The sequence below is a fragment of the Scyliorhinus torazame genome, chromosome 11 (genome assembly GCF_047496885.1).
Source record: "Scyliorhinus torazame isolate Kashiwa2021f chromosome 11, sScyTor2.1, whole genome shotgun sequence".
Taxonomy (NCBI): domain Eukaryota; kingdom Metazoa; phylum Chordata; class Chondrichthyes; order Carcharhiniformes; family Scyliorhinidae; genus Scyliorhinus; species Scyliorhinus torazame.
The window spans coordinates 73,329,309-73,357,240 of NC_092717.1; the positions used below are offsets into that span (position 1 = coordinate 73,329,309).

The 27,932-nt window shown below is 52.1% G+C and overlaps 1 protein-coding gene across 1 annotated transcript in view; it reads left to right on the forward strand.

Moving 5' to 3' along the window:
* The window catches only part of samd12 (sterile alpha motif domain containing 12), a 234,754-nt gene that overhangs the window by 201,335 nt on the left and 5,487 nt on the right, over window positions 1-27,932 (forward strand). The window lies entirely within an intron of this gene.

Below are 27,932 nucleotides of genomic sequence, written 5' to 3' on the forward strand. Positions count from 1 at the left end.
GATATTCTGAACAGCAGGGGATTTAAACAGATGCAAGTGTAACTCGTTTAGTCACTGCACAGACAGCTTGTTCTATTTTATTATTCCCTTTTGTTACCTAATACCAAGTCTGTTGCCAATCCAGTTAGCTAATTTCCTATTAATCCCATTGGTCCCATCTTGTGACCTCAAGATGTGTATTAGTTCATAGGGTCTTACAACAGTGAAAAGGGAATAGAAATTTCTGATGTCTTAACCTCTTGATCCTTAAATCTTGACCCTCGAGTCTTACCAAAAAACACAAATGGGCTGAAAAGGCATCCTAACTATTTTAAAGGCTTCCAAAATGTTGTGGTACTTCCCTTTCATTGATTCCATCCTCTATATTTCACATAAATTCTGGTTTTTTTGATCTCTGTATCCACTCAAACCGATAGCAGGATCTGAATTTTAATGTTATTTGTACATATGATGAGAATAGCATTATCCTGTTATTTCTTAACTTTATTAAGCTGGTTGCAACAATCCTCACCCCCCATGTCTTGCCCATATTCAGAAGTTTCTCTTGCACGATTTTATCAAATCCCTACTGAACATCTGAGCGATTCAGTCCCCCCTGAAAAATTTGCAATCGATCTGTTCAATGTGACCTACTTCTAAATCCATGCTGATTATTTGTCAAGACATCTGTACTGTTTGAACGTTATATAGAATCTGCCAATGGTTTCAAGCATTTTCCCCATGAGAGAGCTAATGCAATCTGGCCTTTAATTTGAATTTCATGTCTCACTTTAATGGGGGGGATTTTGACCCAGCACTAACCATCAGTGAGAAACATGGCGTGGGCTCAAAATCTGGAGAGAATCGAAAAACATGATTCACTCCGGCGTGATTGGGATTTGCGATTTTCATCCCCTTCTCTCCGGTGGAGTGGCGTCATCCTGCGGGAGCCTGGAAACCACATTAGCAAAGTACCCCAGGTCATTAGTGAGCCACTAATTCCCCTTGGGGAATACGTCGGCGACATTTTCGACAGGTCTACGTAAACATGAACCTGGCGGCCTCATCTCCGAAGTGGATATCAGGGCAGGAGAATCATGGAGCATGCTTCCTAGCTGCCATCCCTTCTGTTGGATCTGGAACAAGTGCTGGGGAGGCATATAAATGGAGCTCCCCAGGTATTGCAGTGATTATGTTTTCCCGGGGTGAGCGAATCAGTGGGAGGCTGCCAGGAGCGCAGTGTAATTCATGTGAAGAAAAAGACTTTTGTTTAAGAGGCACAATATTCCGTAAGATTTCCTGCCAATGCCGTCGGTGGGATTCGCACTTTTTCTCACTGGAGCTGATACTTTGCCATTTTTGGTAGGACTCTGCCCGCTGTTGGCTACCTTCAGGGTACAATTGAAATAGAGAACCACCATCTTAATCACTTCAACGATCTTACAGGAATTTTAATTTTCCGGTATTGATTTTCACCATAGCATTTATATCACACTAGCTTGCGTTTATATACAGCCTTTAATATCGTAAAGTATCCCAAAGTGCTTCATGGACATTAGGACATATTTAGTTGGTTTTAAGGAGTGCCTTAAAAATGGGAGAGAGAGAGGTGAAGAGATTCAGGGAGGTAGTTTCAGAGTGTAGGACCGTGAAAGCAGAAGGCATGCCCACCAATGCTGGGACAAAGGAAACAGGGAATGCAGAACAGACTAGAATTGGGGGAGCAGGCAGTTCTCGGAATATTTGTAGTGCTGATGCAGGGAAAGGGCATGGCCATGGAGGGATTTAAACACCAAGATGAGAATTTTAAATGGAGGCAGGGTCCAGCAGCCGATCTAGGTTTGTTAGTACAAGAACAGTGGGTAAATAGAACTTGGTGCAAGTAAGCGTATGGGCAGACGAGTTTTGGATGAGCTCAAGTTATTTGTCAGTGGAAGATGGAAAGTATTGGAATAGCCAAGCCTGGAGATAGCAAAAGCATTGATGAAGCTTTCAGCAGAAGATGGGCTGAGACAAGCGTGGAGATGGGTAACATTATGGAAGAAGGTAGTCTTTGTTCAGAAGAGCATATTGGGTTAGAAGATCAGCTTAAGGTCAAATAGGACAGCAAAGTTCTGAAGACTCTCATTCAGAGATGATAAGTGAGGAGAATGGAACTGGTGGCTAATGAACAGGTTGTAGGTAGGGTTGAAGGCAATGGCTTTGGTCTTTCTGACATTTAATTGGAGGGAAATTTTGGTCATCCAGTACCACATGTTGGACAAGCAGCCTGACTACACAAGCACAGGAGAGCTCAAGAGATTGTAGTGAGGTAGAACCAGATGTCATCAGTGCACATCTGGAACCTGACTTTTTTGGATAATGTCATTGAGGGAAAACTTGGGGATGGAAAATAGAAGGGAGCCAAGAATAGGTCCTTGTGGTGCTGGCGGGGAGAATGTTGCCGACGTATTCCCCAAGGGGGAATGATCTGGAGTGAGTGCTCACTAATGACCTGGGTACCTTGCTAATGAGGTTTCCAGGTTCCCGCAGGATGACGCCACTCCATCAGAGAGAAGAGGATGAAAATCTTTACCAATGAAATATGATTCCCTGTTGAACACAAATCATGGGTGAGGATGCCTGACAATCTACTTCAGCCAGCGTGTTCCAGCATGACAGATTGGAGCCATGCCTTGAAGCTCAGTGAATCATAATTCATTACCAACACTTGGGACTACAATTAATTTAATTTGCCTGATAGTACATTTTCCAAGTTGCTTATTAACTGTCATGATGAGCAATTACTGTTCACTAATGTCAACGTCCAAGACAATGCTCCACATCGCTTTCCTTTCCTCTCCATGCTGGTAGAAACTCTTCACAGGCAGTTTCACAGTTCTTATTGCATTGTATCGCTGTTTTCAGAATAGAATCATAGAATCGCTACAGTGCAGAAGGAGGCTATTCGGCCCATCTGGCCCTCTGAAGGAGCAACCTACTTAGGCCCAAATCCCACACTCGCTCTGTAACTCCAATTTAGTACAGCCAATACAAATAAGCTGTACATCTTTGGACTGTAGGAGGAAACTGGAGCACCCGGAAAAAGCCCACGCATACATGGAGAGAAATTGCAAACTCCACATAGACAGTCACCCGAGGTCATAATAGAACCCAGGTCCCTGGTGCTGTGAGACAGCAGTGCTAACCACTGTGCCGCCGTGCCGCATGTCCAATCATCATCTGCTTCTTAGTCAGTCCCTCAGGGTTGAGGATGACTTGTTTCGGACTTCCGGTTGCGGCTATGCCAAGGTAGGTCGCACGTTTGGCAGTTCCCGCCGGGAATGGGCTTTTGGGCTCTTCAGAGGGGCCCCAACGGCAATTGTTTGATGGTTTCCAGTGTGGGAAGGTGACAGCAAGGTCCCCCCGACAGCATATGGATTGGACCAGGAGTGGAGCGGTTAAAAAAGTGATCCTGGTGCAGCGGAAAGTGCAAGGGAGGAAAAGCAAGATGGCGGCGGGTGGAGACCAAGCAGCGTGGGCGCAGTGGTTGCAGGAGCAGCAGGAGTTTCTTAAACGCTGCTTTGAGGAGCTGAGGACAGAAATGCTGGCACCAATGAAGGCGGGCGATTGAGAAGCTTGTGGAGACCCAGAAGGCCCGAGGGGCGACGATCTGGGAGGTGCGGCAAAAAGCCTTGGAGAACGAGGATGAGATCTTGGGCCTGGCGGTGAAGGTGGAGGCACACGAGGCGCTGCACAAGAGGTGGGCGGGAAAAATTTGAGGACCTGGAGAATAGGTCAAGGGGGAAGAAACTTCGGATTCTGGGTCTCCCTGAAGGAGTGGAGGGGGCCCGATGCCGGGGCATACATGAGCACGATGCTCAGGTTCGCTGATGGGCGCGGGAGAGCTTTCCCGAGGCTCCTGGAGCTGGATGGGTCTCATCGGGTCCTCATTTGGGAGACCCAAAGCCAACGAGCCGCCAAGGGCTGCAGTGGTGAGGTTCCACCGCTTTATGGACAGAGAGTGTGCCCTGAGATGGGCCAAAAAAGAGCGGAGCAGCAGGTGAGAACACGGAGATCCGAATTTACCAGGACTGGAGTGCGGAGGTGGCTAAGAAGAGGGCTGGTTTTAACCGGGCTAAGGCGGTGCTCCATTGGAAGGGGGGTGATGTTCGGGATGCTGCAGCCAGCGCAATTGTGGGTCACTTTCCAAGATCAGCACCACTATTTTGAAACGCATGATGAGGCATGGAACTTTATCCAGACTGAAAAGTTGGATTCAAACTGAGGGTTTGTCGTGGGGGGATGTTTACTGTGTTTACTGCGTTTGGGGAATGTTGTTTTTGTTTTGGTGCTGGCTGGGGATGGGTGAATGGATTTGATGTGGGGGCTGTGGGAGAGTGTAGGCGTCGGTGTTGGAGGGACAGGGCCCCGCCGAGGAAGAGGGGGGGTGGAGGCCTGGGGATGGGGAGTTGGGGTAAGGCCGCAAAAAGGAGCTGGGGCGGGGGGGGGGGGGGGGTGCTCAGGAACGGGCGGGCTTTTTTCCCGCGTTAGGGAAGGATGGGGGCGGGGCTGGGGGGGGAGGGCTGTGAGAAACACCGCTCACTTGATAATAATTTACACTTAGCCAAATTCTGAAGAAGTATTTTATTCAATCGATCTTGCAAGAACGGGTGCCGCTCGTCAACATTAGCAGACACACAGAATTAACACAGCATGGTTTTTTATATACAATCTCTGAGAAACACACCCCACCCTCTGCCCCGATGGCAGTTTCCTTATCAGTGATTCCTTATTTGGACTTGTATTGTTCACTTTGGCTTCCCCCTTGCTTCGACTAGCAGTGGTTTCTGTTAGCTCCTGGTACACCCTTGAACCGTCAATTAAAAATGATGTAGGATGAGGCCCCCCATCTACACCTGCTTCCTGTTATTGTAACTCCTGTTCATTCCCGAAGGTCAGTCTCGTTCCCAGTTACAAAAACTTGTGCACTGCAGCTTACACAAAACTCCACTTGACATCTTATTTCCCATCAAGCACTATTGTTTGTTTTTAAAAATATATTTATTAAAGTTTTTTAACAAAACAAAACAATTTTTTCCCCTGACAAACAATAACCCCCCCTCCCCCCGTAACAAAATAACACCAAATCGCCCTGAGCAAGATATATACATGGTACGATGATATATTTACAGAGCTTTATACACTGGATCTCGCCCGTTCGTGCCAGTTTCCCCCACCCTCCATGTTATCCCCCGCTCGTCCGTCCCCTCAGACAATCTCTCGTTCCCCCCTCCCCTCTCCCCCCCCCCCCCCCCCCACCCCCCCCAGGGTTGCTGCTGCTGCTGACCGACCTTCCTCTAACGCTCCGCGAGGTAGTCTAGGAACGGTTGCCACCGCCTGTAGAACCCCTGCGCAGACCCCCTTAAGGCAAACGTAATCCTTTCAAACTTTATGAACCCAGCCATGTCGTTTGTCCAGGCCTCCACGCTAGGGGGCTTTGCCTCCTTCCACATTAGCAAGATCCTTCTCCGGGCTACTAGGGACGCAAAGGCCAGAATGCCGGCCTCTTTCGCCTCCTGCACTCCCGGCTTGTCCACTGCTCCGAATATTGCTAGCCCCCAGCTTAGCTTGACCCGGACTTTCACCACCTGAGATATTGCTCCCGCCACTCCTCTCCAGAACCCCTCCAGTGCCGGGCATGATCAAAACATATGGGCATGGTTCGCCGGACTCCCTGAACACCTTCCACATCTGTCCTCTACCCCAAAGAACCTACTCAACCGCGCCCCCGTCAAGCGCGCTCTGTGGACCACCTTAAATTGTATCAGGCTGAGCCTGGCACACGAGGAAGAGGAATTAACCCTACCTAGCCCACAGACCTTCCTCAATCTCCTCCCCCAATTCCTCCTCCCATTTACCCTTCAACTCTTCTGCTAGCGCTTCCCCCTCTTCTTTCATCTCTTGGTGTATTGCCGAAACCTTGCCCTCCCCGACCCATATACCTGAGATCACCCTGTCTTGAATTTCCTGTGTCGGGAGCAGCGGGAATTCCCTGACCTGTCGCCTCGCAAAAGCCCTCACCTGCATATATCTGAATGCATTTCCTGGGGGTAGCTCAAACTTTTCCTCCAGTGCCCCTAGGCTCGCAAATGTCCCGTCGATGAACAGGTCCCCCATTCTTATAATCCCCGCCCGGTGCCAGTCCATCTTCCCCGGGACAAACCGGTGGTTACCCCTGATCGGGGACCACACCGAGGCTCCCACTGCACCCCTATGCCGTCTCCACTGGCCCCAGATCCTTAACGTTGCCGCCACCACCGGGCTCGTGGTGTACTTTGATGGCGAGAGCGGCAACGGCGCCATCACCAGCGCCCCCAAGCTCGTTCCTTTGCAGGACGCCATCTCCATCCTCTTCCATGCCTCCCCCTCCATAACCCACTTATGGATCATCGCCACGTTTGCTGCCCAGTAGTAGCTCCCTAGGTTTGGCAGCGCCAGCCCTCCTCGGTCCCTACTGCGCTCCAAGTACCCTCTCCTTACCCTCGGGGTTTTGTTCGCCCACACAAACCCCATAATACTCCTACCTACTCTCTTGAAAAAACCTTTGGTGATCACAATGGGGAGGCACTGGAACACAAACAAAAACCTCGGAAGGACCACCATTTTTACCGACTGCACTCTACCCGCCAACGAGAGCGGCAACATGTCCCATCTTTTGAAGTCCACCTCCATTTGGTCCACCAACCTCGTCAGATTCAGTTTGTGTAGGGCCCCCCAGCTCCTGGCTATCTGGATCCCCAGATACCGAAAACTCCCCACCGCCCTCCTCAGCGGTAGGTCCCCTATCCCTCTTTCTTGGTCCCCTGCCTGTAGTACAAAAAGCTCGCTCTTCCCTACATTGAGCTTATAGCCCGAGAACTCCCCAAACTCCCTCAAAGTCTGCATGACCTCCACCATCCCCTCCATTGGGTCCGCCACGTACAGCAGCAGGTCGTCCGCGTATAGCGACATACGATGCTCTTCCTCCGATGGCATTATTACGTTTAAGAGCCGTCACACATTCGTATTTAATTGCCTGCCCTTTACAAATCCCGTCTGGTCCTCATGTATCACCCCCGGGACACAGTCCTCAATCCTCGTGGCCAGCACTTTTGCCAATAGCTTAGCGTCCACATTTAGGAGCGAAATCGGCCTGTACGATCCACATTGCAGTGGGTCCTTATCTCGCTTCAGGATCAGGGAAATTGTCGGGGGCAGGGACCCCTCCTCTCTTGCCTCGTTAAAGGTCCTCACTAGTAACGGGGCCAACAGGTCCGCATACTTTCTATAGAACTCCACCGGGAACCCATCCAGCCCCGGGGCCTTCCCCGCCTGCATGCTCCCCAAACCCTTACTCAGCTCCTCCAACCCGATTGGTGCCCCCAAACCAGCCACCACTTGGTCCTCCACCCTCGGGAATCGCAGTTGGTCCAGGAATCTTCCCATCCCCTCTTCTCCCCCTGGGGGCTGGGATCTGTACAGCTCTTCGTAGAAGGCCTTAAATACCTTATTTATTTCCGTTGCACTCTGGACCATAGCTCCCCAACCGTCTTTGACTCCCCCTATTTCCCTCTCTGCCGCCCTCTTACAGAGCTGGTGTGCCAGCATCCGACTGGCCTTTTCCCCGTACTCGTAGGTCGCCCCCTGCGCCTTCCTCCACTGTGCCTCCGCCTTCCCCGTGGTCAACAGGTCAAACTCCGTCTGGAGCTGTCGCCTTTCCCCAAGTAATCTTTCCTCCGGGGCCTCTGCGTATCTCCTGTCCACTCGCAAAATCTCCCCCACTAACCTCTCCCTTTCCATGCCCTCTGTCTTCTCCCTATGAGCCCTGATGGAGATTAGCTCTCCCCTGATCATCGCCTTCAACGCCTCCCATACCACCCCCACTCGCACCTCCCCGTTGTCATTGGCCTCCAAGTATCTTTCAATACACCCCCTTACCTTACCACACCACCTCATCTGCCAACAGTCCCATATCCAACTGCCACAGCGGGCGTTGGTCCCTCTCCTCTCCCAGCCCCACTTCCACCCACTGCGGGGCATGGTCCGAAACGGCTATGGCCGAATACTCCGTCCCCTCCACCCTCGGGATGAGCGCCCTGCCCAGCACAAAGAAGTCTATCCGGGAGTATGCCTTGTGCACGTGGGAGAAGAAAGAAAATTCCCTGGCCTGCGGCCATGCGAACCTCCATGGGTCCACTCCCCTCATCTGGTCCATAAACCCCCTGAGCACCCTGGCCACCGCTGGCCTCTTTCCCGTCCTTGATCTGGAGCGGTCTAGTGCTGGGTCCAACACTGTGTTGAAGTCCCCTCCCATTATCAGTCCTCCTACCTCCAGATCCGGGATGCGCCCCAACATGCGCTTCATAAATCCAGCATCATCCCAGTTCGGGGCGTATACATTTACCAACACCACCCACGTCCCTTGCAACCTACCACTCACCATCACATCTCCCTCCATTGTCCGCTACGATAGTCTTGGCCTCAAATGACACATGTTTTCCCACCAGAATTGCCACCCCTCTGTTTTTCGCGTCCAGTCCCGAGTGAAATACCTGTCCTACCCATCCCCTTCTTAACCTAACCTGGTCCGCCACCTTCAGGTGTGTCTCTTGGAGCATAGCCACGTCTACCTTCAGTCCCTTCAAGTGCGCGAACACTCGAGCCCTCTTCACCAGTCCCTCACGTTGCACGTTATCAGCCGGATTGGAGGGGCTCTCACCCCCCCACCCCCCCCCCCCCCCCACCCCCCCCCCCCCACCCCGCCCTGCCGACTAGCCATCTCCTTTTCTGGGCCAGTCCCGTGTCCGCGTCTCCCTCACCTCCGTCCCGGCCACCTCTTCTGTGTCCCATTCCCTTTCGGCCAGTGCAGCAGCAACCCTGTTTTCCCCCCCCCTCCCCTCCCCCCCCCCCCCCCCCCCCCCCCCCCCGCTAGACCCCTGTCTAGCTTTTTTGCTGCCCCCATATCACTCCCGTAAGTCAGCTGACGCCTGCTGACCCCGGCTTTCCCCGCCATCCCTTTGACCCCCCCATGTGGGAATCTCCCCATCAATAGATGTTCCTACGTTCCCCCCCCCACCTTTCTTCCCGCGCGCGGGAGAAATACCCCGCGCTTTCCAGAGCCTGCCCCGCCCCCCCGACGCAGCTTCTGTTGCGGCCTTGTCTCTCGTCCCCAGCCCATATAACATTCCCTGCGCGTGCTTAACCCTCTATATACAACCGCCATCATACTTCAACCCTCACAAACCCTCAATTAGAGTCCAACTTTTCAGTTAATATAAAGGTCCACGCCTCTTCGGGCGTTTCGAAGTAGTGGTGTTGGCCGTTATATGTGACACACAGTCGTGCTGGCTGCAACATTCCAAATTTCACTCCTTTCCGATGCAGCACCGCTTTGGCCCGGTTGAAACCCGCTCTCCGCTTAGCGACCTCCGTGCTCCAGTCCGGGTATATTCGGATCTCTGCATTGTCCCACTTGCTGCTCCGCTCCTTCTTGGCCCATTTCAGGACCCTCTCTCTATCTGTGAACCGTTGAAATCTCACCACCATCGCCCTTGGCGGCTCGTTTGCTTTGGGATTCCTCGCCAGCACCCGGTGTGCCCCTTCCAGCTCCAGCAACCCCGAGGGGGCCTCCGTGCCCATCAGCGCCCCGATCATCGTGCCCGCATGTGCCGCGGCGTCGGCCCCCTCCACTCCTTCTGGGAGACCCAGGATCCTCAAATTGTTTCTCCTCGACCTGTTCTCCAGGTCTTCGAGTCTTCCCGCCCACGTCTTGTGTAGCGCCTCGTGCCGCTCCACTTTCACCGCCAGGCCCAAGAGCTCGTCCTCATTCTCACTCACTTTGTCCTGGATCTCCTGGTTCTTCACCTCGTGGGCTTTCTGGGTTGCCCCAAGTCCTTCAATTAATGCCAGCATCGGCGCCACCATCTCCTTGCGCAGCTCCTCGAAGCAGCGCTTAATGAATTCTTGCATCTCTTCTTTGTCCCCGGCCGCCGCCATTTTGTTTGTTTTACCCTTCTTCTCCCGCTGCTCCAGTGCCCTTTTTTTGGCCGTTTCGCTGCAGGTCCGGTCCATACAGGTTAGTGGGGGACCTCTCTCCTCTCTTCCCCACGGGTTGGCTGTGTAAAAAATCCCGTTGGGGCTCTTCTATCGAGCCCGAAAGTCCGTCTTCGCGGGAGCTGCCGATTCGTGCAGCTTAGCTCCGCATAGCCGCAACCGGAAGTCCTCAAGCACTCTTGTTGACATCTTCTTTGTTAACCAGAGTTTATTCATGTAAAAACAACATGTGAAAACAACATAAATTGCTCATTTCTCATAGGGCGGTGCTGGAGAGGAGCGCACACTGACTGCCAAGGGGGGATTCTCACACTGGGGGGTCGATGGAATGGCGGGAGAGGCTGGGGTCAGCAGGAGTCAGCTGACTTACGGGAGTGTCATGGGGGGAGCAAAGTGGCTAGATGAGGATCTGGGGGGGGAGGGGGAGGAAGGGTGGGAAGGGGGGTTGAAATTGGGTTGCTGCTGCATTGGCCAAAGGGGAGCTGGAAATAAGAGAGGTAGTCGGGGCGGGAGTCCGCCACCTGGGGGACTGGAGGGTGCGGGAGGCGCGGGCACGTGGCTGGCCTAGAAAAGGAGATGGCGAGTCGGCGGGCGGGGGGGGGGGGGGTGAGTAGCTCCCCGATCCGGCTGATAACTTGCAATGTGAGGGGCCTGAACGAGCCGGTCAAGAGAGCCCGGGTGTTCCCACACTTAAAGGGACTGAAGGCAGACGTGGTTATGCTCCAGGAGACACATCTGAAGGTGGCAGATCAGGTTAGGCTGAGAAAGGGATGGGTAGGGCAGGTCTTTCATTCAGGGCTAGATGCGAAGAACAGAGGGGTTGCAATACTGGCGGGGAAGCGGGTGTCATTCGAGGCACTGAATATTGTAGTGGATAATGGAGGTCGATATGTGATGGTGAGTGGTAGGTTGCAGGGGGTGCGGGTGGTACTGGTGAACGTATATGCCCCGAATTGGGATGATGCCGGATTTATGAAACGCATGCTGGGTCGGATTCCGGATCTGGAGGTAGGAAGCTTAATAATGGGGGGGGACTTCAACACGGTGCTGGACACAGCACTGGACCGTTCTAGGTCCAGGACGGGTAAGAGGCCGGCTGCGGCCAAGATGCTCAGGGGGTTTATGGACCAGATCGGGGGAGTGGATCTATGGAGGTTTGTCAGGCCGCTGGCCAGGGAATTTTCCTCCTTTTCCCACGTCCATAGAGCCTACTCCCGGATAGACTTTTTCATTTTGAGTAGGGCGCTAATCCCGAAAGTGGAGGGAACGGAATATTCGGCCATAGCCATCTCGGACCACGCCCTGCATTGGGTGAAGCTGGAGTTGGGGGAGGCGAGGGACCAGCGCCCGCTGTGGCGCCTCGATGTGGGATTGTTGGCGGATGAGGGGGTGTGCGGGCGGGTGCGAGGGTATATTGAAAGATACTTGGAGGCCAATGACAACGGGGAGGTGCAGGTGGGGGTAGTCTGGGAGGCATTGAAGGCGGTGGTCGGGAAAGCTAATCTCCATTAGGGCACACAGGGAGAAGAGAGAGGGGAGGGAGAGGTTGGTCGGGGAGATTTTAAGGGTGGACAGGAGATACGCAGAGGCCCCCAAGGAGGGGCTACTTAGGGAGCGACGGAACCTCCAGACGGAATTCAACCTGTTGACCACGGGGAAAGCAGAGGCACAGTGGAGGAAAGCGCAGAGGGCGGCGTATGAGTATGGGAAGAAGGTGAATCGGATGCTGGCACATCAGCTTCGTAAGAGGGAGGCAGCGAGGGAGATTGGTGGAGTCAAGGATAGAGGGGGGAATACGGGGCAGAGTGCGGTGAGAATAAACGAGGTATTTAGGGACTTCTATGGGGATCTGTACAGGTCTGAGCCCCCAGCGGGGAGGAGGGGGTGCAACGATTCCTGGATCAGCTGAGGTTCCCGAGGGTGGACAAGGAGGAGGTGGCTGGTTTGGGGGCGCCGATTGGGCTGGAGGAGCTGGTTAAAGGATTGGGGAGCATGCAGGCGGGGATGGGCCCGTGGTCGGATGGGTTCCCGGTTGAATTTTACAGGAAATACGTGGACCTGCTGGGCCCGTTGCTAGTGAGGACTTTTAATAAGGCGAGGGAGGGGGGGACCTTGCCCCCGACAATGTCCAGGGCACTGATTTCTTTGATCTTGAAGCGGGACAAGGATCTATTGCAATGTGGGTTGTATAGACCGATCAGTGAGAGTCAGTGTGTGTGGGACCCGTACCCCAGTGAGAGTCAGTGTGTGTGGAACTGTACCCCAGTGACAGTCAGTGTATGGGTTGGAGAAGGCAACGTTTTGGCGATTTACCAGGAGCTGAGGGAAGAGGACGAGGCCTCGGTGGAGGAGTTAAAGGGCAAGTGGGAGGAGCAGCTTGGGGAGGAGATAGATGAGGGTCTGTCGGCTGATGCCCTGAGTAGGGTTAATTCTTCCTCGTCTTGCGCCAGGCTCAGCCTAATACAATTCAAAGTTACTCACAGAGCGCATATGACAGGGGCGAGGTTGAGTAGGTTCTTTGGGGTGGAGGACAGATGTGGGAGGTGCTCGGGGAGCCCGGCAAACCACGTCCATATGTCCTGGTCGTGCTTGGCACTGAATGGGTTTTGGAGGGGTTTTGCGAAGACTATGTCCAAGGTGGTGAACGCCCGGGTCAAGCCGAGCTGGGGCTGGCATTATTTGGGGTATCGGACGAGCTGGGAGTGCAGGAGGCGAATGAGGCTGGTATTCTGGCCTTTGTGTCCCTGGTAACTCGGCGGAGGATTTTGCTACTATGGAAAGATGCGAAGCCCCCGAGTGTGGAAGCTTGGATCAATGACATGGCAGAGCTGATCAAGCTGGAGAGGATAAAGTTTGCCTTGCAAGGGTCTGTGCAGGGGTTCCTCAGGCGGTGGCAACCGTTCCTAGACTACCTCGCGGAGCGTTAGGAGGAGGTCAGCAGCAGCCCAGGGGCGGGGAGGGAAGGGGGGGTTTCTTTTGGGGAGGCGTTTGGGTGAAGTTGTTTTTTTTTCCTTATTTGTGCTTTTAAATGTTATATGGGGGGTTATTGTATCTGGGGGAAATCCAATGTATAATTTCTGATTGTTGTGTTTTTGTTTCTTCTTTCTTTTTGGGGGGGGGGGTTTTGTTGAAAATTTGTTGAAAAATTTGAATAAATATTTTAAAAATTTAAGAAAGAGGATGATTTGTTTCTACACTAGATGTTCCAACATTCTCCGCATTTTCCCTTGGTTTTTAAAAAAATGTTTTATTCAGGCATTTATATATACATATACGTCAAACACAACCGAAACCAAAAAGGGAACCAACAGCAAATCTTATAAGTAAATAACCGGCACTCCTGTACCCCACGCATCCTTCTGTTACCCTCCACCCACTCAGTCTCCTTTTTTTAACCCCAAAACCCCCATCCCCCGCTTCCCCCCCCCCCCCCCCCCACTCACCCTGCTGACTTAACTGTCCTGGAAGAAATCAATAAACTATTTCCATCTATGGTCAAAACTCTCTGTGGTGTTGGGTGTTCTGACACACAGATGAGCCAACACGGTTGTATATGGTACAACGCTATTTTATTTAAACTTACTATGTAAAGTTTTGTCTTTGCACTCTGCACGTGGGGGTTCCCTGCTTGTGATGTTTCAACAGCTCTTTCCTGTTTCTTTATCCCCAGACCTACTGACTGCCAGGTGTCGTGCTCGTGCTTTTTATGTGGTTGGTGTTCTTGTCTGTGATTGGTTGTGGTGTTGTGTGCTCTGATTTGCCTGTTGGTGTGTCCATCATGATGTGTGTGTTTGAATATCATGACATCCCCCCTTTTTACAAAGATATGTGCCTACGTGGTAATAAATATGATCGTGTCGTGAGTGCATCTAAGAGTGTGTGTGTGTCGTGTGCAGCATGTGCATATGACGGAACTATGTACATGGGGCGATATCGGGTGCGTCACATGAACCAAGTTGTACCATAACATAACATAAATGCGAACGAGAGAAGAAGAAAAAAAAACTTGAACAGTTGTCCAGTCAGACGACATCTGGAACGATAAACAACAACAGGTTATCATGTAAAATTGTGCAACTTGTTAAACATATGAACGGTATTATAAGTCCAGTCTAATAGGCTTGCGACGAGTTCGGGTTGACCGCCTCAAGGGTGGATCAAGAACCACCGGCTGCTGTGCAGGCATGGCCATGGGTGGCGATGGAAAGGGCGTGATGTGCGGCAGCTCCACAAAGTCATCCTCGGAAGCCTGTTGAGGATCTGGCGTGTGCGTACTGTGTGGCTGTGAGCGCGGAAGTCGGCGAAGGGCGCGCCGATTGCGGCGACGCACTGAACCATCCGGCATGCGAACCAGGAACGAGCGGGGAGCCACTTGTCGGAGGACTTCGGCCGGTGCTGACCAGCCACCATACGGTTGATGGACGCGTACTGTGTCTCCGGAGGACAGGGGGGGCAGGTCCGTCGCTCGTGTGTCGTACCGACTTTTCTGGCGATCACGCTGCATTTGCATGTTCCGAAGAACCGTCTCATGGTCTGTTGTTGGTGCCAGGATGGAAGGTACCGTCGTCCTGAGGGAGCGACCCATTAGTAGCTGCGCTGGCGAGAGACCCGTGGATAGCGGGGCCGATCGATAGGCCAGCAAAGCAAGGTTAAAGTCCGATCCGGCAGCAGCCGCCTTGCACAGGAGCCGCTTGGCGATGTGGACACCCTTTTCAGCCTTCCCGTTCGATTGTGGATGTAGAGGGCTGGATGTCACATGAGTGAAACCATATGCTTCGGCAAAGGACGACCATTCACGGCTGGCGAAGCAGGGTCCATTGTCTGACATGACAGTCCTTGGAATGCCATAGCGAGCAAATGTTTCCTTGCAGGCCCCAATGACTGCGGACGACGTCAGATCATGGAGAGGCATGACTTCCGGGTAGTTTGAGAAGTAGTCTATAATAACGATGTAATCTCTGCCGAGCGCGTGAAATAGGTCAACACCCACCTTCACCCAGGGGGACGTCAGCATCTCGTGTGGTAGAAGTGTTTCCGGAGGTTGCGCCGGCTGAAACCTCTGACAGGTAGTGCAGTTGAGCACCATGTTGGCTATGTCTTCATTAATACCCGGCCAATATACCGCCTCCCGGGCCCTTCGTCTGCATTTTTCGACGCCCAAGTGGCCTTCGTGTAGTTGATGAAGAATCATCTGGCGCACGCTGTGCGGAATAACGATCCTGTGTGATTTCATAAGGACCCCGTCTATGTTGGTAAGATCATCTCGCACATTATAAAACTGGTGGCACTGCCCTTTGAGCCACCCTTCCGTCATGTGGCGCATCACTCGCTGCAGAAGGGGGTCAGTCGCCGTCTCTGCGCGTATGTGGGCCAGACTAGGATCATCAGCTGGCAGATTTGCTGCTGTCAGAGTTACGTGTGCCTCAATTTGACGCACGAACCCCTCCGCATCTGGTGGTGTGCTCACTGCTCGGGAAAGAGTGTCCGCCACGATGAGCTCCTTCCCCGGAGTGTAGATTAGTTCGAAGTCGTACCTCCTGAGTTTAAGTAAGATGCGCTGGAGGCGAGGAGTCATGTCGTTCAGGTCTTTGTTAATGATGTTGACCAGGGGGCGGTGGTCAGTTTCGACCGTAAATCGTGGCAGGCCATACACATAGTCGTGGAACTTGTCCAGTCCAGTTAACAAGCCCAGGCATTCTTTTTCGATTTGCGCGTAGCGCTGTTCGGTAGGGGTCATGGCTCGTGAGGCATATGCAACCGGGGCCCATGACGACGTGCTGTCTTTTTGCAGGAGTACCGCTCCAATACCAGATTGGCTGGCGTCTGTTGAGATCTTTGTAGGGCGAGTCGTGTCAAAGAAGGCCAGCACTGGTGCCGTGACCAGTTTGTGCTTGAGCTCCTCCCATTCCTGCTGATGCGATTGGTGCCAGTTGAATTCTGTCGATTTTTTCACGAGATGGCGCATGTTTGTTGTATGAGAAGCCAGGTTGGGAATGAACTTCCCAAGGAAGTTGACCATGCCCAGGAATCTCAAGACAGCCTTCTTGTCAGCCGGTCGTGGCATGGCTGTGATGGCGCTAATCTTGTCTGCATCGGGACGGACCCCTGACCTTGAGATGTGGTCCCCGAGGAATTTCAGCTCCGTCTGGCCGAAGGCACACTTCGCACGGTTGAGACGCAGGCCATTTTGTCGTATGCGGGTGAAGACACGTCGTAGACGATGCATGTGTTCCTGCGGAGTGGTGGACCAAATGATGATATCGTCCACATATACACGTACCCCTTCGATGCCTTCCATCATCTGCTCCATAATGCGGTGGAAAACTTCAGATGCTGAAATGATGCCGAATGGCATCCGGTTGTAGCAGAATCTGCCAAAAGGGGTGTTGAATGTGCATAGTCTTCGGCTGGCCGGGTCCAGTTGGATCTGCCAGAATCCTTTGGACGCATCCAATTTGGTGAATATTTTGGCTCGCGCCATCTCGCTGGTGAGGTCCTCTCGTTTCGGGATGGGATAGTGTTCCCGCATGATGTTGTTATTCAGATCTTTAGGATCTATACATATACGGAGCTCGCCAGAGGGCTTCTTTACACAGACCATGGAGCTGACCCATGGCGTGGGCTCCGTGACCCTGGATAGGACCCCTTGGTCCTGAAGAATCTGCAGTTGTGCCTTGAGGCGGTCTTTGAGTGGCGCAGGAACCCTGCGAGGTGCGTGAACGACAGGGATGGCGTCCGGTCTGAGTCGAATCTTGTACGTGTATGGCAATGTCCCCATGCCTTCAAAAACCTCCTGGTTGTGAGCAAGGAGGGAATGGAGATTTGCGTGGAACTCAGCATCCGGGAAGTCGGATATCTCATCTGGAGAGAGAGACATAATGCGCTGTACCAGGTGAAGGACCTTACACGCCTGTGCGCCCAGTAACGAGTCCTTTGATGAGCCGACAACTTCGAAGGGGAGTGTGGCCGTGTACATCTTGTGAGTCACCTGTAGCTGGCAAGATCCTATGGACGGGATGACGTTCCCGTTATAGTCAACCATCTTGAGCCGGGATGGCGTGATGGGTGGTTTGACCTTCATGGCCTGGACTGCAGAATATGCAATCAGGTTGGCGGATGCGCCGGTGTCCAGACGGAAGGCGACGCGCGATCGGTTGACCGTCAGGGTGGCACACCACTCATCGGCTGGATTGATGGCATTGACCTTGTTGACATCAATGACGGAAACGCGGAAGGCATCCTGGTCATCTGCATCACTTAACTGGAAGTCTTGATGCGTGGGCTGGACGGTCCTGACTTGTCTGCGAGATTGTCGAGGATGCGCCGGATCCATGGGTTGAGCCGAACGACAGTGGGCTGCGTAGTGGCCCATCTTGCCACATCTGAGGCACTGTCGGTTTTTTGCAGGACATTGCCCTTTTAAATGTAGAGCTCCACAATTGCCGCACGTCATGACGTCACGGCGTTCGTTGCGCCACTGCGCATGCGCAGTGCGATCTTGCGGTGGGCGCGCCTGCGCAGTGCGTCCCTCGTTGTGGCCGTTATTTTTGGCGCGCACCTGCGCGGGAGACCGCGGGAAGCGGCCGCTGTCGTCCGGGCCGTGGGTCGGGAAGTAATCGACGGCCTGGATGCGTTCGACGTCGTGGGCGGCCTGGCTGGCCGATTCGACGGCTGGGGACCCCCTCCGTGCCAACTCGGACGCCTGAAATCGGGCAAAACGGCAGGTAGCATTTTCGTGGAGGACACAGGCTTCCACAGCAGACGCTAAGGTGAGGCTTTTCATTTTAAGAAGCTGCTGGCGTAGGCCACTAGAGGCAACGCCAAAAACAATCTGGTCCCTGATCATGGACTCTGTGGTGGTGCCGTAACCGCAGGACTGCGCTAGAATCCGGAGGTGCGTCAAGAAGGGTTGAAAAAGCTCCTCCTTACCTTGCAGGCGTTGCTGAAAGAGGTATCTTTCAAAACTTTCATTTACTTCAACTTGAAAGTGCTGGTCCAGTTTGAGGATGACCGTGTCATATTTGGATTGGTTTTCGCCTTCTTCGAACACCAATGAGTTGAAGACGTTGGTGGCGTGCTGACCTGCGTAGAAGAGGAGCATTGCAATCTTCGTGTCATCCGAGGCACTCTGTTTTTCGGTGGCACGGATGTACAGGTCAAATCGCTGCCTGTAGAGCTTCCAATTCGTACCTAGGTTCCCCGCGACTTGCATCGGCTGCGGTTTGTCGGTGTGGTCCATGTCCAGAATGGCAGGTTAGTAGGCAGGTATCGATCCACTCCTGTACCATGTGGTGTTGGGTGTTCTGACACACAGATGAGCCAACACGGTTGTATATGGTACAACGCTATTTTATTTAAACTTACTATGTACAGTTTTGTCTTTGCACTCTGCACGTGGGGGTTCCCTGCTTGTGATGTTTCAACAGCTCTTTCCTGTTTCTTTATCCCCAGACCTACTGACTGCCAGGTGTCGTGCTCGTGCTTTTTATGTGGTTGGTGTTCTTGTCTGTGATTGGTTGTGGTGTTGTGTGCTCTGATTTGCCTGTTGGTGTGTCCATCATGATGTGTGTGTTTGAATATCATGACACTCTCCACAGACCCTCTCAAGGCGAACTTGATTTATCCATCCTGAGGAACTCTGCGATGTCCCTCACCCACACCCCTGGGTTCGGCAGCCCCCCCCCCCCACCCCCCAAGTCCCTCCATCCCAACAAGATCCGCCTCTGGGCTACCAAAGAGACAAAGGCCAAAACGTCAGCCTCTCTCAACCCCTGGACTCCCGTGTCTTCCCTCACTCCACATATTGCCATTTCTGGACTCGGGACCACCTTCATTCTCAGCACCTCAGACATCACGTCAGCGAACCTCTGCCAGAATCCCTCCAACTTCAGACAGGCCCAAAACATGTGGACATGGATCGCGGGCCCCCCTCTTGCACCTATCCTCCATCCCTCAAAAAACCTGCTCATTCTGGCCACCATCATATGCGTCCTGTGAACTACTTTAAATTGAATGAGGCTAAGCCTAGCGCACGAAAAGGATGCATTCACTCTTCTCAGAGCCTCCCCCATAGCCCAGCCTCCAGCACCCTCCCCAGCTCTTCCTCCCACTTCCACTTAACTTCTCCTAACAGGGTGCCCTCCCAGTCCATTAATTCGTTATAAATCTCCGACACCCTGTGCTCACCAACCCCTGCTTTCGACACCACTTTGAATCTGTAAGTACCGGAACCCATTCCCGATGGGCAGCTCATACTCCTCGACCAACCCCTCCAAGCTCGAAAAGCTGCTCCCCACAACAGGTCCCCAAATCATTCAAACCCCACCCACTGCCACTGCCGAAACCCCATGTACAGCCCCCCCCCGGGAACAAACCTGTGGCTCCACAAATCAGAGTCCAAATCGTGGCCCCCTTCAACCTCCGGTGTTGTCACCCTTTCCCCGCACCCTCGGGGTTGCCATCACTACCAGACTTGTGGAGTACCTGGCCACCGAGAACGGCAGAGGCTAGTACCCTTACATGAGGCTGCCTCCGTCCGCTTCCCCACTACCCACTTCCTTACCATGGCTATGTTAGCTGCCTAATTAATAGTTCATTAAATTAATAATAATCACTTCTTGTCACAAGTAGACTTCAATTAAGTTACTATGAAAAGCCCCTAGTCACCACATACCAGCACCTGTTCAGGGAGGCCGGTACAGCAATTTAACCCGCGCTGCTGGCGTTGTTCTGCATTGTAAGCCAGCTATTTAGCCCACTGTGCTAAACCAGCCCCTAAATATGGAACGCTTCACAAGGCGAAGCTGCCCCCACGCTCCTGCTCCAACAGCACCTTCTTCAATGGAGGGACTTACCCGTACACACTCCCAAGATCAACAAATTGATCTTCCGAACAAAGGCCTTTGAAATAAAAATCGGAAGGTTCTGAAACACAAATAAAAACCTCGGGAGTACCGTCATCTTCACGGACTGCATCCACCCCGCCAATGACAACAGGAGCACATCCTACCTCCTAAAATCCCCCTTCATTTGCACCACCAACCGCGCCAAATTCAGTTTCTGTGATTGCTCCCATTCCCGCACCACCTGGATGCCCAGATACCTAAAGCTCACCCCCACTACCTTAAATGGCAGCTCGCCCAATCTCCTCTCCTGCCCCCTCGCCTAATCGCGAAGACTTCACACTTTCCCATGTTTAACTTGGACCCCGGGAACTGGTTGAATTCCACCAAAATGTCCCATGATACCTCCAATGCTTTCCAAGAGGTCCGATATGTAGAGCAACCGGTCAGGTGCACATAGCGAGACTCTGTGCTCCACCCCCCCCCCCCCTCCCCCCCTCCCCACACTATCCCCTGCCAAACCCTTGACGCTCTCAGCGTCATTGCCAGTGGCTCAATCGCCAAGGAAAAGAGCAATGGCGAGAGTGGGCATCCCTGCCTCCTCCCATGATACAGCCTAAAATACCCCAAGCTCCAATGGGTGCCCCCAACTCCTCTACCAGGCCCTCTTCCACCTGGGGAACTCCAATCCATCCAAGAATCGGCGCACCCCCCCCCCCCCGCCCCCCCCCATTCCCCCAACCCCGGTCGGGGACCCTGATTTATAAAGCCCCCTATAAACCCCTCAAATACATTGTTTACCCTCGTCGGGTCCAGTACCACTCCATTCCTGCCATCCTTCACCCAATCTCCCTTGCCACCTCTGCTTCGTAAGTTGGTGGGCCAGCATCCTATTAGCCCTCTCCCCGTACTCATACATTGCCCCCCCTGGCCTTCCGCAACTGCCCGACTACCTTCCCTGTGGACACCAGCCCGAACTCCACCTGGAGCTTCTGCCTCTGTTTCAACACTCCTGCCTCTGGGGCCACCAAATAACTCCTGGCCACCCACAAACTCTTATCGACAAGGCCTTGCCATCTCTGCTCGCTCCTCCTTCTCCCTATACGCCCGGATCGATATGAACTCACCACTAATCACTGGCTTGAGTGCCTCTCACAGTGTGGCGGCCGAGACCTCCCCTGTGTCATTGAGTTCCACATACCCTCGAATGGCGGGCCTCAGTCCACTTGCAGGTCCACCCAATGCGGGGCATGGTCTGACACCTCAATCACTGAGTACCCCGAGTCACCACTCCCCGCCAATAACGTCTTACCTACGACAAAAAAATGAATCCAAGAGTACACCCTGGGCATATGGGAGAAGTACGAAAACCCTTCGTCCTCAGCCTCCCAAACCTCCACGGGTCCACACCGCTTCCCCCCCTCACCCCATACGTTCCATCAATCCCTTCAGCCCCTTCGTCACCGCCAACATCCTCCCCGGCCTCGACCGGTCCAACCTTGGATCAATAACCATGTTAAAGTACCCCCCCGCCTCATAATCAGTCGGTGCAAGTCCAGGTCTGGAATCTTCCCCAGCACTCGCCTCTTAAACTCCACATCGTCCTAGTTTGGGGCATAGATATTTACCAGACCCACAGGCATCCCCTCCAGCTTCCCAGTCACCATCACAAACCTCCATGCCCCTCCCCCCCCACCCCCCGAATCAGCTACTATATTCCCCACCTCTAACGCCACCCACTTATGTACCAGCACCGCCACCCCCCACCCCCCCTGTCTTCATGTCTAATCCCGAATGGAAGACTTGCCCTACCGACCCTTTCCTTAGCCTAGTCTGACCTCCAATCTTCAAGTGAGTTTCTATTAAAAAAAGATATGTATTCCTTCAAGATCCTCAGGTGCGCGAAAACACGCATCTGTGTAACTGGCCCATTCAGCCCCCTTGCGTTCCATATGACCAGCCTGGTCGGGAGGGCGGAGGGCACCACGCCCCCCCCCCCCCCCCCCCACCTTCTCTGCCGATCAACCATTGTGCCTTACAAACTGAATCGTCTCCTCTGGTGCTCCAAAATAGTGCTGTCAGCTATTAAAAGTCACCCAGAGGCGGGCCGAAACAACCTCCCGAACTTCACCCCCTTTTTAAAGAGGGCAGCCTTCACCTGGTTAAACCCAGCTCTCCTCTTCGCCAGGTCCTGGTACACCTGAGGCTTGCTCCCCTCCCAAGCGCCCCTCATCGTCTGCCTCGCCCATCTCTGTACCTTCTCCTTGTCCAGGAACCGGTGAAGACGCACCACCATCGCCCTCGGTGGCTCATTCGCCTACAACTTCCTCATCAGGTTGATCTCGGTCGACTTCCAGGGTCCAGTCAAAGGCCCCCTCTCCCACCAGCTTCTCCAACATCGTGGCTACATACGAGCCAGCATCCGCTCACTCGATGCCTTAAAGCAACCCCGTGATTCTTAGGTTCTGCCTCCAGGAACGGTCTCCCATAACCTCTGCTGGGTCTCCCACATCACACCTATCTCGGCCGCCAATGAGGCAAGCTGCTCCTCGTGCTTCCCACCACCTCCTCCACTGTCCGAATGGCCTGGCCCTGGGAGCTTAGCCTCTGTTCCACCCGGTCAATCCCCACTTTTAATGGCTCTACCGCCTTGGCTAGATCCTTCTGGGTCTCCTTCCACTGTTGGCTAAATTTTTCAGTTAGAAAGTTGCTCCATCGATCACTGGGCAGAGTCTTTACCCTCCGCCATCTTGTCCTGTGGCCGCACGAGGATTCCTTTGCTCGATCTGCTCCCTTCTTCTCGACCCACTTCTGGGGCAAAATTCTCCGGTATCGGCGCGATGTCTGCCGACTGGTGCCCAAAACGGTGCAAATCAGTCGGGCATCACGCCGCCCCAAAGGTGCAGAATGCTCCGCATCTTTGGGGGCCAAGCCCCAACCTTAAGGGGCTAGGCCAGCGCCGGACGGATTTCCGCCCCGCCAGCTGCCGGAAAAGGCCTTTGGTGCCCCGCCAGCTGGCGCGGAAATGACATCTCCGGGCGGCGCATGCGCAGGAGCGTTAGCGGCCGCTGACGGCATTCCTGCGCATGCGCAGTGGAGGGAGTCTCTTCCGCCTCTGCCATGGTGGAGACTGTGGCGAAGGCGGAAGGGAAAGAGTGCCCCCACGGCACAGGCCCGCCCGCGGATCGGTGGGCCCCGATCGCGGGCCAGGCCACCGTGGGGGCACCCCCCCCGGGGCCAGATCGCCCCGCACCGCCTTGTCCCTCCTTTAAGGTGGGTGGTTTAATCTACGCCGGCGGGACAGGCATTTTAGCGGTGGGACTTCGGCCCATCCGGGCCGGAGAATCGCAGGGGGGGGGGGGGCGCCAACCGGCGAGGCGCGATTCCCGCCCCCGCCGAATATCCGGTGCCGGAGAATTCGGCAACCGGCGGGGGCGGGATTCACGCCAGCCCCCGCCGATTCTCCAACCCAGCGGGGGGGTCGGAGAATCTCGCCCCAGGTCCTTGGATCCATCCAATAGCCCCACCAGTGGAGTCAAACCTTTCTCCAGCCAGTCCTACACCTCTTTTCTGCAAAACATCCACCCTATAAGCGGGGTAAAGATCCATAAAGAACAGCCTTGAGAGGGAGCTGCCAAATGTACTCCCACTCACACCATGTACCACTGGAAGTCCATTTTCCCTTATTTTTTAAGTATAGTTTCCCTTCCCTACACCATTAAACTGGTGCTGCATGGTTCTTTTTGGCTCTCAAATTTGCACTTTATTTTCCAGTGGTTATCTGATGTGAAAGAGTTCCAAAATATTGAGCTGGATTTTACATGGTAGCAGTGGCCCTATCTGCCAGCCGGAAAGTCAGAAGCAAACATGCCTCTGGTCGTGGAAGCCTTTATTGAATCTTAACGTTGACCAGTCATTTAATTATCTGCAATTGTGGCTTCTACGAGATGGGATGATCCGCCCTCGAGAGTTGCCAAGCAATTACAGGGGTCAGCAGCTCTTCAGCCTCAGTTGTACCTCCAGGAGTCATGGTCACTGTCGGGACTGCAGCCAGCCCTTGAATAACAGGAGGTCCCAGAGTGCTGGTGAATTGAGTTATGTTCACCAGTGCCAATCAAGCAGGCATCAGCAAGAGGGTGTTGTGGTGTTCTTTGTGTTGCTAATTCTAGGATGGTTGTGTAGTGTTCACAAAGACCACAAATTGTTTTTAAATTGAACAAAGCTATAAATTTATTAACACTATAAATCGGATTTGACACTTACTCCTATATAATACACAGATGATAATAAACATATAATCTAAACTCATCTACAACTAATCTCTAATCTAATTGTGGGGAGTGGGGGGGAGTGGAGGCCTCCATGAACCACAGGGTTCCAGATCCATAGGCTTCCTTCCTACACCCAGGCCTACAAGGAAGTAATCTGTGCTTATCTGGCAGTCTCCCAATGTAACAAGGCACCCATTTGCCACTGCATAAAAATATCAGCAGTGGGAAGAGCCTTAATTGGCCACTTGTCAATGACAGCAGGAGGATGATCCGGGTACTCCAACTATCCCATTCCTTCCCCACCCACCCATGTATACCTCCCAGTAAGCTTCCTGGAGCCCCATGAAACCCCACATGTTTTTTTCTGTTGTAGTTGAACAAATTCACTGGTTAACACTTCAATGAGTGCTATTTGATTAATTTGAATGCGGCATTAATTTTCACACAGTAATTAAATAGTTACTTCCATTTAATAAGTGTTTGTTAGTACTGAATCAAATTACACTTCAAAATGGATTCAAGCATTCCTCTTTTATGATGTTTGTTTTAAAATTTGGAATTCTATCATAAGCCCTTGGGGTTAACAATTTTTAAAAGCTAAATTTGAGGATGTGGTTATAACAGCTGTTGCAGGAACTTCCAACTGATTTAATTATTTTTACAATAAGGGAAAAACTTGGACCATTTCGAAATCTCACCTGAAACCTTGTAGATTTTTCTGGATTGTCTATAAATCTTACATTGTTCAAAAAAATATCTTTAACCAATATTAGGTCATTTCTCCATATTATTTTTGTAGTGTCTGAGATGAGATTGCCTTGGCTCACTCTGCATTTGTGAACAATTCTATTAGCTTGCATCCAGAAATGAAACTTTTTTCAATTTTGTGGAATGGTTTATATATCTAATAGATACTTTTAAAGTGATTTATCCATACCCGTAAACACACAAAAATATGAAGGGTGAGTGAAAGCGTTTTAAGTCCAGGACAGTAAAGGAAAAGTGGTATATTTCCAAGGCAGGATGTGATATGACTTGAGGGGTGCGTGTAACCAGTGGTGTTTCCATGCACCTGCTGATCTTGTCCTAGGTGGCAGAGGTTGCAGGTTTGGCAGGTGTTGTTGTGGGAACCTTTGCGATAGCTGCAGTGCATCTTGTAGATGGTACACACTGGCTGCCACTGTGCCGGTAATGGAGGAGTGAATGTTGAAGGTAGTGGATGTGGGCACTGTTCAAGTGGGCTGCTTTGCCCTCGATAGTGTCCAGCTAGATTGTTGATGAAGCTGCACTCATTCAGGCAAGTGAAGAGTATTTCATTACACTCCTGATTTGTGCCTTATCGCTGATTGACAGACTTTGGGGAGTCACAAGGTGAGTTACTCACTTTGGAATTCCCTGCCTCTAGCCAACTCTTGTAGCCACAGTATTTATCTGGCTGGTCCAGTTCAGTTTCTGGTCAATGTTAATGCCCAGGATGTCAATAGTGCAGGATTCAGTGATGGTAGTGCCATTGAACGTCAAGAGGAGATGGCCAGATTCTGCCTCTTTGGTGATGGACACTGCTGGTCACTTGTGTGGTGTGAACATTAATTGCCACTTACATTTGTCCAACCTTGAATGTTGCCAAGTCTTACTGCATGCGCATACAGGCTGCTTCAGTATCTGAGGGGTTTGTGAATGGGGCTGAATATCCCCAAGTCTAACTGTATGATGGAAGGAAGATCATTGAGGAAGCAAACTGAAGATAGTTGGACCAAGAACATCACCCGAAGAAGCTCTAGCAGTGATGTCTTGTGGCTGACGTGATTGGCTTCCAACAACCGCAACCATCTTCCCTTGTGCTAGGTATGATTCCATCCAGTGGAAAGTTTTGCCTGATTCCCATTGACTTCAATTTACTAGGGCTGCTTCATGCCACACTTGGCGAAATGCTGCCTTGATGTCAAGGGCAGTTACTCTCACCTCGCCTCGAATTTGGCTCTTTTGTTCATGTTTGAACTGTAATAAGATCTGGAGCCATGTGGTCCTGGCAGAGCCCAAACGGAGTCTCAAGGAGCAGGTTATTCCTGTTTAAGGGCCACTTGAAATAATACTGTCGCTGACAAGTTCCATCACTTTGCTGATGATCAACTGATCGGAGGGGGGCGGGGGGGTGGGCGGGGGGAGGTTGCCCTAATTTTTGTGAATTGGACATGACTGGGCAATTTTCCAAATTGTCTGTTTAATGCTAGTCTTGTAGCTCTACTGGAACAGTTTGCTAGGGGTGTGGCTAGTTCTGGAGCACAAGTCTACAGTGCTATTGCTGGAATGTTAAAATATCCAGTGCCTTCAGGCATTTCTTGATATCACAAGTGAATTAAATTTGCTCAAGACTGACATTGGTAATGCTGAGTACGTCAGAAGATTTTCTTGTATGTGACTAAAAAGACTCAAATGTGGTGATAGTACTGGATTACTGCATTTTATTGTCTTAATAAGGCTTCATGCTTGGAAATAAATTGGGTGAATTCTCCCATCTGGTAAAAAGACCAGCGGCGGGTTGAGAATATGGCATGTTTCCCGCTGCAGAGGTCGGTAGGAAACCACGTCATATCTTCAGCCCTGACCTCATTATGCATTCAGGAATTTGGCCACGTATTCAGTGGTGGGGCGGGCATGATGGTGTGTGTTCCGCCATTATATCTGGGTGCCATGTTAAAAAAAGTTCACATACCACTGACCCACCATTGAACAAAGAATATGAACCTCCTCCGAAGGAAGATGGATCTCCAGGAACACTGAAAAGATAGACCCCCCCCCCCCCCTCCCCCCGATGATACTAAATCAGAAAGATCCACCAGTCAATCTCCCATTGTACCCACCAGCAAGGCCATGGGAGAATTCTGCCCATTGTAAGTCTGAGAACAATCAAAAATAAAAAGCAGTTATTTGTGTGTCAGAAATATTAAGAAAGAACTTATAACCATTGGTGATAACTGGTGTTCAACATGTACATCAGGATGTGCAGAAAAGTACCTCTTGATGACCGGAATAATTTAAAATGATAGCGGTTGAAAGCTTATGTTTAGGATAAATTTATTGTAAGGGGTATTTTTTTAATCTAAAAAGTTGAGAATATGTTGCTGTCTAACTTTTTTCCTCTGTTTTTCCTCAATTCCAGTGTCCCTGACCCATAATTTCCCAGGAAATGACTATTTCAGTGCTCTCCTACCTGACCTATATTCTTTTGCCTTCAAAGCTCTTGACTCCCTTTGTTTATCGTCCCAACATTGCCGAACTCCACTGGCTCGTGGGTCAATGACGCCCTGAATTTAAAATTCTCATCCTTGTGTTGAAATCTCTTTTGTACTTGCCCTTTTGTAATTCCCCACAGTGGTTAGAGCTCTTAACTCCCTACTGCGTACCTGACTTTTTAAATTTCCCCCTCTTCCTCTGAAAATGCCCTTAAAATTCATGGGGTGAATTCTCCGCCGGTGTGATTCTCCATTCTGCCGGCAACACATCTCCTCCCACGGGTTTCCCAGTGGTTTGGATGTGCCTACAATGGGAAATCCCATTGGCCAGCGGCATGAACGGAGAATCCCACTGCCAGCGACTGCCAAGAAATATGCGGCTGGTGAGGCAGGGAATTCACCCCCAGGTCTTTGACCAAGCTTTTCCTCACCGCCACCGCCAGACCCATCTCCCACCCTGGACCCCTCCAATATCTCTTTGTTTAGCTTGGCCTCCAGTTTTTGCTAAATGCCTTCTGTGAAATACTTTTAGG